The sequence below is a fragment of the Mya arenaria genome, chromosome 2 (genome assembly GCF_026914265.1).
Source record: "Mya arenaria isolate MELC-2E11 chromosome 2, ASM2691426v1".
NCBI lineage: Eukaryota > Metazoa > Mollusca > Bivalvia > Myida > Myidae > Mya > Mya arenaria.
This window is the reverse complement of record NC_069123.1, coordinates 21,172,132-21,183,845: the sequence shown is the minus strand read 5'-3', so window position 1 is coordinate 21,183,845 and position 11,714 is coordinate 21,172,132.

The window sequence follows — 11,714 nt, the reverse complement described above, 5'->3', positions numbered from 1 at the left end:
TGAAATGAGCAAATATTGATAGTAATTAAATGTACAAAGTAAAAATCAATAACATATTTATGTCAATCTTTTCTTGCAGATGAAATTATTGCCGACTGATGAATTGCTTTCAAAATGATTCAAATATCTGAAGAAACATATAAAAATATCACTTAAAGAAACAAGATAATGCGAACAAATTTAAGCGTTTAACATCCTTTAAAGCTGCACTCTCACACATTGACCGATTGCAAAAATTAATTGTTTTGAAATGAGCAATTTGTGGATCCTTCAATATAAAACTTTCGTATCTAACATGACCGACTACTACATTGACGAGGATGTGCCATTCTCCGGAAACGGATGGCACAGAACAAAGAAAAAAGCACATACTTTGTAACATATTAATGTCAAATTTTCCTTGGAGATGAAATTATTGCTTGGAGATGAATTAAAGCTGCACTCTCACACATTGACCGATGGCAAAAATGAATTGTCTTGAAATGAGCAATTTGTGCTATGGGACTGAATGGACATGAAAATGCAAAAAAATAAAAGCGTTCTACAACCTTTAAAGCTGCACTCTCACACATTGACCGATTTCAAATATTAATTGTCTTAAAATGAGCCATTTGAAGTTCATGAGAATTAAATTGTATCGCAAATCAAACGGGACGATGACGAATCCCGCGCCTTACAATGATAACGGATGGGTGCTCTCCGCGAGGTGGTTTTTCCAGCCCATGCATGGTTTCGACTATTTCGTACGTGGTTGACCAAAAGATATTGATAGTAATTAAATGTACAAAGTAAAAATCAATAACATATTTATGTCAATCTTTTCTTGCAGATGAAACTATTGCCGACTGATAAAATGCTTTCAAAATGTTTGAATTATCTTAAGAAACATATACAAATATCACTTAAAGAAAATGCGATAAATTTACGCGTTTTACATCCTTTAAGCTATACTCTCACAAATTAACCGATAACAATTTATTGTTTTGAAATGAGCAATTTGTGCTATGCTACTGCATGGAAATGAAATTGCAAAAAATTAAAAGCGTTCTACAACCTTTAAAGCTGCACCCTCACACATTGACCGATTGCAAATATTAATTGTCTTGAAATGAGCCATTTGTAGTTGATGAGAATTAAATTTGTAACGCAAATCAACTGGGACGATGACGAATCCCTGGCCTTACAATGATAACGGATCTCCGCGAGGTGGTTTTTCCGGCCCATGAATGGTTTCGAATATTTCGTACGTGGTTGACCAATAAATATTGATAGTAATTAAATGTACAAAGTAAAAGCCCATATTTCATAATTCAATCTTTTCTAGCAGATCAAATTATTGCCGAATGATGAATTGCTTTCAAAATGCTTGACTTGTCTTTAGAAACTAAAACTATTTTACTGAATGGACATGAAGATGCAAAAAATACCAGCGTTTTACAACCTTTAAAGCTGCACTTTCACACATTGACAGATTGCATTATTTTTTTCTCTTGAAATGAGCCATTTGTTCATACTTTCATGTAAACCTTTCTTGTCTAACATGACCGACTACTAGAGTGACGAGAATGTGCCGGGTGGCACAGGACAAAGGAAATGCACATGAATTGCTTTCAAAATGCTTGAACTATCTTAAGAAACATATAACAATATCACTTAAAGAAAATGCGATAAATTTACGCGTTTTACATCCTTTAAAGCTATACTCTCACAAATTAACCACTTTTCTTGCAGATGAAATTATTGCCGACTGATGAATTACTTTCAAAATGCTTGAATTATCTTAAGAAACATTTAAAAAATATCACTTCTTTAAGTGACAAGATAATGCGAAAAAATTTAAGCGTTTAGCATCCTTTAAAGCTGCACTCTCACACATTGACCGATTGCAAAAATTAATTGTTTTGAAATGAGCAATTTGTGGATCCTTTCAATATAAAACTTTCCTATCTAACATGACCGACTACTACATTGACGAGGATGTGCCATTCTCCGGAAACGGATGGCACAGAACAAAGAAAAAAGCACATACTTTGTAACATATTAATGTCAAATTTTCCTTGGAGATGAAATTATTGCTTGGAGATGAATTAAAGCTGCACTCTCACACATTGACCGATGGCAAAAATGAATTGTCTTGAAATGAGCAATTTGTGCTATGGGACTGAATGGACATGAAAATGCAAAAAAATAAAAGCGTTCTACAACCTTATAAGCTGCACTCTCACACATTGACCGATTGCAAATATTAATTGTCTTAAAATGAGCCATTTGAAGTTCATGAGAATTAAATTGTATCGCAAATCAAACGGGACGATGACGAATCCCGCGCCTTACAATGATAACGGATGGGTGCTCTCCGCGAGTTGGTTTTTCCAGCCCATGCATGGTTTCGACTATTTCGTACGTGGTTGACCAAAAGATATTGATAGTAATTAAATGTACAAAGTAAAAATCAATAACTTATTTATGTCAATCTTTTCTTGCAGATGAAACTATTGCCGACTGATAAATTGCTTTCAAAATGTTTGAATTATCTTAAGAAACATATACAAATATCACTTCAAGAAAATGCGATAAATTTACGCGTTTTACATCCTTTAAAGCTATACTCTCACAAATTAACCGATAACAATTTATTGTTTTGAAATGAGCAATTTGTGCTATGCTACTGCATGGACATGAAAATGCAAAAAATTAAAAGCGTTCTACAACCTTAAAAGCTGCACACTCACACATTGACCGATTGCAAATATTAATTGTCTTGAAATGAGCCATTTGTAGTTGATGAGAATTAAATTTGTAACGCAAATCAACTGGGACGATGACGAATCCCGGGCCTTACAATGATAATGGATGGGTCTCTCCGCGAGGTGGTTTCCCAGCCCATGAATGGTTTCGACTATTTCGTAGGTTGCTGACCAATAAATATTAAGAGTAATTAAATGTACAAAGTAAAAGTCAATAACATATTTATGTCAATCTTTTCTTGCAGATGAAATTATTGCCGACTGATGAATTGCTTTCAAAATGCTTGAATTATCTTAAAAAACATATAAAAATATCACTTAAAGAAACAAAATAATGCGAAAAAATTTAAGCGTTTAACATCTTTTAAAGCTGCACTCTCACACATTGACCGATTGCAAAAATTAACTGTTTTGAAATGAGCAATTTGTGGATCCTTTCAATATAAAACTTTCTTGTCTAATATGACCGACTACTACATTGACGAAGATGTGCCATTCTCCGGAAACGGATGGCACAGAACAAAGAAAAAGCACATACTTTGTAACATATTAATGTCAAATTTTCCTTGGAGATGAAATTATTGCTTGGAGATGAATTAAAGCTGCACTCTCACACATTGACCGATTGCAAATATTAATTGTCTTGAAATGAGCCATTTGAAGTTCATGAGAATTAAATTGTATCGCAAATCAAACGGGACGATGACGAATCCCGGGCCTTATGATAACGGATGGGTGCTCTCCGCGAGGTGGTTTTTCCAGCCCATCATTGGTTTCGACTATTTCGTACGTGGTTGACCAATAAATATTGATAGTAATTAAATGTACAAAGTAAAAGCCCATATTTCATAACTCAATCTTTTCTAGCAGATCAAATTATTGCCGAATGATGAATTGCTTTCAAAATGCTTGACTTGTCTTTAGAAACTAAAACTATTTTACTGAATGGACATGAAGATGCAAAAAATACCAGCGTTTTACAACCTTTAAAGCTGCACTTTCACACATTGACAGATTGCATTATTTTTTTCTCTTGAAATGAGCCATTTGTTCATACTTTCATGTAAACCTTTCTTGTCTAACATGACCGACTACTAGAGTAACGAGAATGTGCCGTTCCGGGTAGCACAGGACAAAGGAAAAGCACATGAATTGCTTTCAAAATGCTTGAACTATCTTAAGAAACATATAAAAATATCACTTAAAGAAACAAGTAAATGCAAAAAATTAAAAGCGTTCTACAACCTTTAAACCTGCACTCTCACACATTGACCGATTGCAAAAATTAATTGTTTGGAAATGAGCAATTTGTGGATCCTTTCAATATAGAACTTTCCTATCTAACATGACCGACTAATACATTGACGAGGATGTGCCATTCTCCGGAAACGGATGGCACAGAACAAAGAAAAAGCACATACTTTGTAACATATTAATGTCAAATTTTCCTTGGAGATGAAATTATTGCTTGGAGATGAATTAAAGCATTTGTAACGCAAATCAACTGGAACGATGACGAATCCCGGGCCTTACAATGATAACGGATGGGTGATCTCCGCGAGGTGGTTTTTCCGGCCCATGAATGGTTTCGAATATTTCGTACGTGGTTGACCAATAAATATTGATAGTAATTAAATGTACAAAGTAAAAGCCCATATTTCATAACTCAATCTTTTCTTGCAGATGAAATTATTGCCGAATGATGAATTGCTTTCAAAATGCTTGAGTTGTCTTTAGAAACTAAAACTATTTTACTGAATGGACATGAAAATGCAAAAAATACCAGCGTTTTACAACCTTTAAAGCTGCACTTTCACACATTGACAGATTGCAATATTTTTTCTCTTGAAATGAGCCATTTGTTCATACTTTCATGTAAACCTTTCTTGTCTATCATGACCGACTACTAGAGTGACGAGAATGTGCCGATCCGGGTGGCACAGGACAAAGGAAATGCACATGAATTGCTTTCAAAATCCTTGAACTATCTTAAGAAACATATAACAATATCACTTAAAGAAAATGCGATAAATTTACGCGTTTTACATCCTTTAAAGCTATACTCTCACAAATTGACCGATTGCAAAAATGATTGTTTTTAAATGAGCAATTTGTGCTATGGGACTGAATGGACATGAAAATGCAAAAAATTAAAAGCGTTCTACAACCTTTAAAGCTGCACACTCACACATTGACCGATTGCAAATATTAATTGTCTTGAAATGAGCCATTTGTAGTTGATGAGAATTAAATTTGTAACGAAAATCAACTGGGACGATGACGAATCCCGGGCCTTACAATGATAACGTATGGGTGTTCTCCGCGAGGTGGTTTCCCAGCCCATAAATGGTCTCGACTAGTTCGTAGGTTGCTGACCAATAAATATTGATAGTAATTAAATGTACAAAGTAAAAATCAATAACATATTTATGTCAATCTTTTCTTGCAGATGAAATTATTGCCGACTGATGAATTGCTTTCAAAATGATTCAAATATCTGAAGAAACATATAAAAATATCACTTAAAGAAACAAGATAATGCGAAAAAATTTAAGCGTTTAACATCCTTTAAAGCTGCACTCTCACACATTGACCGATTGCAAAAATTAATTGTTTTGAAATGAGCAATTTGTGGATCCTTCAATATAAAACTTTCGTATCTAACATGACCGACTACTACATTGACGAGGATGTGCCATTCTCCGGAAACGGATGGCACAGAACAAAGAAAAAAGCATATACTTTGTAACATATTAATGTCAAATTTTCTTGGAGATGAAATTATTGCTTGGAGATGAATTAAAGCTGCACTCTCACACATTGACCGATGGCAAAAATGAATTGTCTTGAAATGAGCAATTTGTGCTATGGGACTGAATGGACATGAAAATGCAAAAAAATAAAAGCGTTCTACAACCTTTAAAGCTGCACTCTCACACATTGACCGATTTCAAATATTAATTGTCTTAAAATGAGCCATTTGAAGTTCATGAGAATTAAATTGTATCGCAAATCAAACGGGACGATGACGAATCCCGCGCCTTACAATGATAACGGATGGGTGCTCTCCGCGAGGTGGTTTTTCCAGCCCATGCATGGTTTCGACTATTTCGTACGTGGTTGACCAAAAGATATTGATAGTAATTAAATGTACAAAGTAAAAATCAATAACATATTTATGTCAATCTTTTCTTGCAGATGAAACTATTGCCGACTGATAAAATGCTTTCAAAATGTTTGAATTATCTTAAGAAACATATACAAATATCACTTAAAGAAAATGCGATAAATTTACGCGTTTTACATCCTTTAAGCTATACTCTCACAAATTAACCGATAACAATTTATTGTTTTGAAATGAGCAATTTGTGCTATGCTACTGCATGGAAATGAAATTGCAAAAAATTAAAAGCGTTCTACAACCTTTAAAGCTGCACCCTCACACATTGACCGATTGCAAATATTAATTGTCTTGAAATGAGCCATTTGTAGTTGATGAGAATTAAATTTGTAACGCAAATCAACTGGGACGATGACGAATCCCGGGCCTTACAATGATAATGGATGGGTGCTCTCCGCGAGGTGGTTTCCCAGCCCATGAATGGTTTCGACTATTTCGTAGGTTGCTGACCAATAAATATTAAGAGTAATTAAATGTACAAAGTAAAAGTCAATAACATATTTATGTCAATCTTTTCTTGCAGATGAAATTATTGCCGACTGATGAATTGCTTTCAAAATGCTTGAATTATCTTAAAAAACATATAAAAATATCACTTAAAGAAACAAAATAATGCGAAAAAATTTAAGCGTCTAACATCCTTTAAAGCTGCACTCTCACACATTGACCGATTGCAAAAATGAATTGTTTTGAAATGAGCAATTTGTGGATCCTTTCAATATAAAACTTTCTTGTCTAACATGACCGACTACTACATTGACGAAGATGTGCCATTCTCCGGAAACGGATGGCACAGAACAAAGAAAAAGCACATACTTTGTAACATATTAATGCAAAAAAATAAAAGCGTTCTACAACCTTTAAAGCTGCACACTCACACATTGACCGATTTCAAAAATTAATTGTCTTGAAATGTGCCATTTGTAGTTAATGAGAATTAAATTTGTAACGCAAATCAACTGGGACGATGACGAATCCCGGGCCTTACAATGATAATGGATGGGTGTTCTCCGCGAGGTGGTTTCCCAGCCCATTTAACATCCTTTAAAGCTGCACCCTCACACATTGACCGATTGCAAAAATTAATTGTTTTGAAATGAGCAATTTGTGGATCCTTTCAATATAAAACTTTCGTATCTAACATGACCGACTACTACATTGACGAGGATGTGCCATTCTCCGGAAACGGATGGCACAGAACAAAGAAAAAACACATACTTTGTAACATATTAATGTCAAATTTTCCTTGGAGATGAAATTATTGCTTGGAGATGAATTAAAGCTGCACTCTCACACATTGACCGATTGCAAAAATGAATTGTCTTGAAATGAGCAATTTGTGCTATGGGACTGAATGGACATGAAAATGCAAAAAATTAAAAGCGTTCTACAACCTTTAAAGCTGCACACTCACACATTGACCGATTTCAAAAATTAATTGTCTTGAAATGTGCCATTTGTAGTTGATGAGAATTAAATTTGTAACGCAAATCAACTGGGACGATGACGAATCCCGGGCCTTACAATGATAACGGATGGGTGTTCTCCGCGAGGTGGTTTCCCAGCCCATAAATGGTCTCGACTAGTTCGTAGGTTGCTGACCAATAAATATTGATAGTAATTAAATGTACAAAGTAAAAGTCAATAACATATTTATGTCAATCTTTTCTTGCAGATGAAATTATTGCCGACTGATGAATTGCTTTCAAAATGCTTCAAATATCATAAGAAACATATAAAAATATCACTTAAAGAAACAAAATAATGCGAAAAAATTTAAGCGTTTAACATCCTTTAAAACTGCACTCTCACATATTGACCGATTGCAAAAATTAATTGTTTTGAAATGAGCAATTTGTGGATCCTTTCAATATAAAACTTTCTTGTCTAACATGACCGACTACTACATTGACGAGGATGTGCCATTCTCCGGAAACGGATGGCACAGAACAAAGAAAAAGCACATACTTTGTAACATATTAATGTCAAATTTTCCTTGGAGATGAAAATATTGCTTGGAGATGAATTAAAGCTGCACTCTCACACATTCACCGATGGCAAAAATGAATTGTCTTGAAATGAGCAATTTGTGCTATGGGACTGAATGGACATGAAAATGCAAAAAAAATAAAAGCGTTCTACAACCTTTAAAGCTGCACTCTCACCCATTGACCGATTGCAAATATTAATTGTCTTGAAATGAGCCATTTGAAGTTCATGAGAATTAAATTGTATCGCAAATCAAACGGGACGATGACGAATCCCGGGCCTTACAATGATAACGGATGGGTGCTCTCCGCGAGGAGGTTTTTCCAGCCCATGAATGCTTTCGACTATTTCGTACGTGGTTGACCAATAAATATTGATAGTAATTAAATGTACAAAGTAAAAGCCCATATTTCATAACTCAATCTTTTCTTGCAGATGAAATTATTGCCGCATGATGAATTGCTTTCAAAATGCTTGACTTGTCTTTAGAAACTAAAACTAGTTTACTGAATGGACATGAAAATGCAAAAAATATCAGCGTTTTACAACCTTTAAAGCTGCACTTTCACACATTGACAGATTGCATTATTTTTTCTCTTGAAATGAGCCATTTGTTCAAACTTTCATGTAAACCTTTCTTGTCTAACATGACCGACTACTAGAGTGACGAGAATGTGCCGTTCCGGGTGGCACAGGACAAAGGAAATGCACATGAATTGCTTTCAAAATGCTTGAACTATCTTAAGAAACATATAAAAATATCACTTAAAGAAACAAGAAAATGCAAAAAATTAAAAGCGTTCTACAACCTTTAAAGCTGCACTCTCACACATTGACCGATTGCAAATATTAATTGTCTTGAAATGAGCCATGTGTAGTTGATGAGAATTAAATTTGTAACGCAAATCAACTTGGACGATGACGAATCCCTGGCCTTACAATGATAACGGATCTCCGCGAGGTGGTTTTTTCCGGCCCATGAATGGTTTCGAATATTTCGTACGTGGTTGACCAATAAATATTGATAGTAATTAAATGTACAAAGTAAAAGCCCATATTTCATAACTCAATCTTTTCTAGCAGATCAAATTATTGCCGAATGATGAATTGCTTTCAAAATGCTTGACTTGTCTTTAGAAACTAAAACTATTTTACTGAATCGACATGAAGATGCAAAAAATACCAGCGTTTTACAACCTTTAAAGCTGCACTTTCACACATTGACAGATTGCATTATTTTTTTCTCTTGAAATGAGCCATTTGTTCATACTTTCATGTAAACCTTTCTTGTCTAACATGACCGACTACTAGAGTAACGAGAATGTGCCGTTCCGGGTGGCACAGGACAAAGGAAATGCACATGAATTGCTTTCAAAATGCTTGAACTATCTTAAGAAACATATAACAATATCACTTAAAGAAAATGCGATAAATTTACGCGTTTTACATCCTTTAAAGCTATACTCTCACAAATTAACCACTTTTCTTGCAGATGAAATTATTGCCGACTGATGAATTGCTTTCAAAATGCTTGAATTATCTTAAAAAACATATAAAAATATCACTTAAAGAAACAAAATAATGCGAAAAAATTTAAGCGTTTAACATCCTTTAAAGCTGCACTCTCACACATTGACCGATTGCAATAATTAATTATTTTGAAATGAGCAATTTGTGGATCCTTTCAATATAAAACTTTCTTGTCTAACATGACCGACTACTACATTGACGAGTATGTGCCATTCTCCGGAAACGGATGGCACAGAACAAAGAAAAAGCACATACTTTGTAACATAATAATGTCAAATTTTCCTTGGAGATGAAATTATTGCTTGGAGATGAATTAAAGCTGCACTCTCACACATTGACCGATTGCAAAAATGAATTGTCTTGAAATGAGCAATTTGTGCTATGGGACTGAATGGACATGAAAATGCAAAAAATTAAAAGCGTTCTACAACCTTTAAAGCTGCACCCTCACACATTGACCGATTGCAAATATTAATTGTCTTGAAATGAGCCATTTGAAGTTCATGAGAATTAAATTGTATCGCAAATGAAACGGGACGATGACGAATCCCGGGCCTTACAATGATAACGGATTTGTGCTCTCCGCGTGGTGGTTTTTCCAGCCCGTGAATGGTTTTGACTATTTCGTACGTGGTTGACCAATAAATATTGATAGTAATTAAATGTACAAAGTAAAAGTCAATAACATATTTATGTCAATCTTTTCTTGCAGATGAAATTATTGCCGAATGATGAATTGCTTTCAAAATGCTTGACTTGTCTTTAGAAACTAAAACTATTTTACTGAATGGACATGAAAATGTAAAAAATACCAGCGTTTTAAAAGCTTTAATGGTGAACTTTCACACATTGACAGATTGCATTATTTTTTCTCTTGAAATGAGCCATTTGTTCATACTTTCATGTAAACCTTTCTTGTCTATCATGACCGACTACTAGAGTGACGAGAATGTGCCGGGTGGCACAGGACAAAGGAAATGCACATGAATTGCTTTCAAAATGCTTGAACTATCTTAAGAAACATATAACAATATCACTTAAAGAAAATGCGATAAATTTACGCGTTTTACATCCTTTAAAGCTATACTCTCACAAATTAACCGATTGCAAAAATGAATTGTCTTGAAATGAGCAATTTGTGCTATGTTACTGAATGGACATGAAAATGCAAAAAAATAAAAGCGTTCTACAACCTTTAAAGCTGCACACTCACACATTGACCGATTGCAAATATTAATTGTCTTGAAATGAGCCATTTGTAGTTGATGAGAATTAAATTTGTAACGAAAATCAACTGGGACGATGACGAATCCCGGGCCTTACAATGATAACGTATGGGTGTTCTCCGCGAGGTGGTTTCCCAGCCCATAAATGGTCTCGACTAGTTCGTAGGTTGCTGACCAATAAATATTGATAGTAATTAAATGTACAAAGTAAAAATCAATAACATATTTATGTCAATCTTTTCTTGCAGATGAAAATATTGCCGACTGATGAATTGCTTTCAAAATGATTCAAATATCTGAAGAAACATATAAAAATATCACTTAAAGAAACAAGATAATGCGAAAAAATTTAAGCGTTTAACATCCTTTAAAGCTGCACTCTCACACATTGACCGATTGCAAAAATTAATTGTTTTGAAATGAGCAATTTGTGGATCCTTTAATATAAAACTTTCGTATCTAACATGACCGACTACTACATTGACGAGGATGTGCCATTCTCCGGAAACGGATGGCACAGAACAAAGAAAAAAGCACATACTTTGTAACATATTAATGTCAAATTTTCCTTGGAGATGAAATTATTGCTTGGAGATGAATTAAAGCTGCACTCTCACACATTGACCGATGGCAAAAATGAATTGTCTTGAAATGAGCAATTTGTGCTATGGGACTGAATGGACATGAAAATGCAAAAAAATAAAAGCGTTCTACAACCTTTAAAGCTGCACTCTCACACATTGACCGATTTCAAATATTAATTGTCTTAAAATGAGCCATTTGAAGTTCATGAGAATTAAATTGTATCGCAAATCAAACGGGACGATGACGAATCCCGCGCCTTACAATGATAACGGATGGGTGCTCTCCGCGAGGTGGTTTTTCCAGCCCATGCATGGTTTCGACTATTTCGTACGTGGTTGACCAAAAGATATTGATAGTAATTAAATGTACAAAGTAAAAATCAATAACATATTTATGTCAATCTTTTCTTGCAGATGAAACTATTGCCGACTGATGAAATGCTTTCAAAATGTTTGA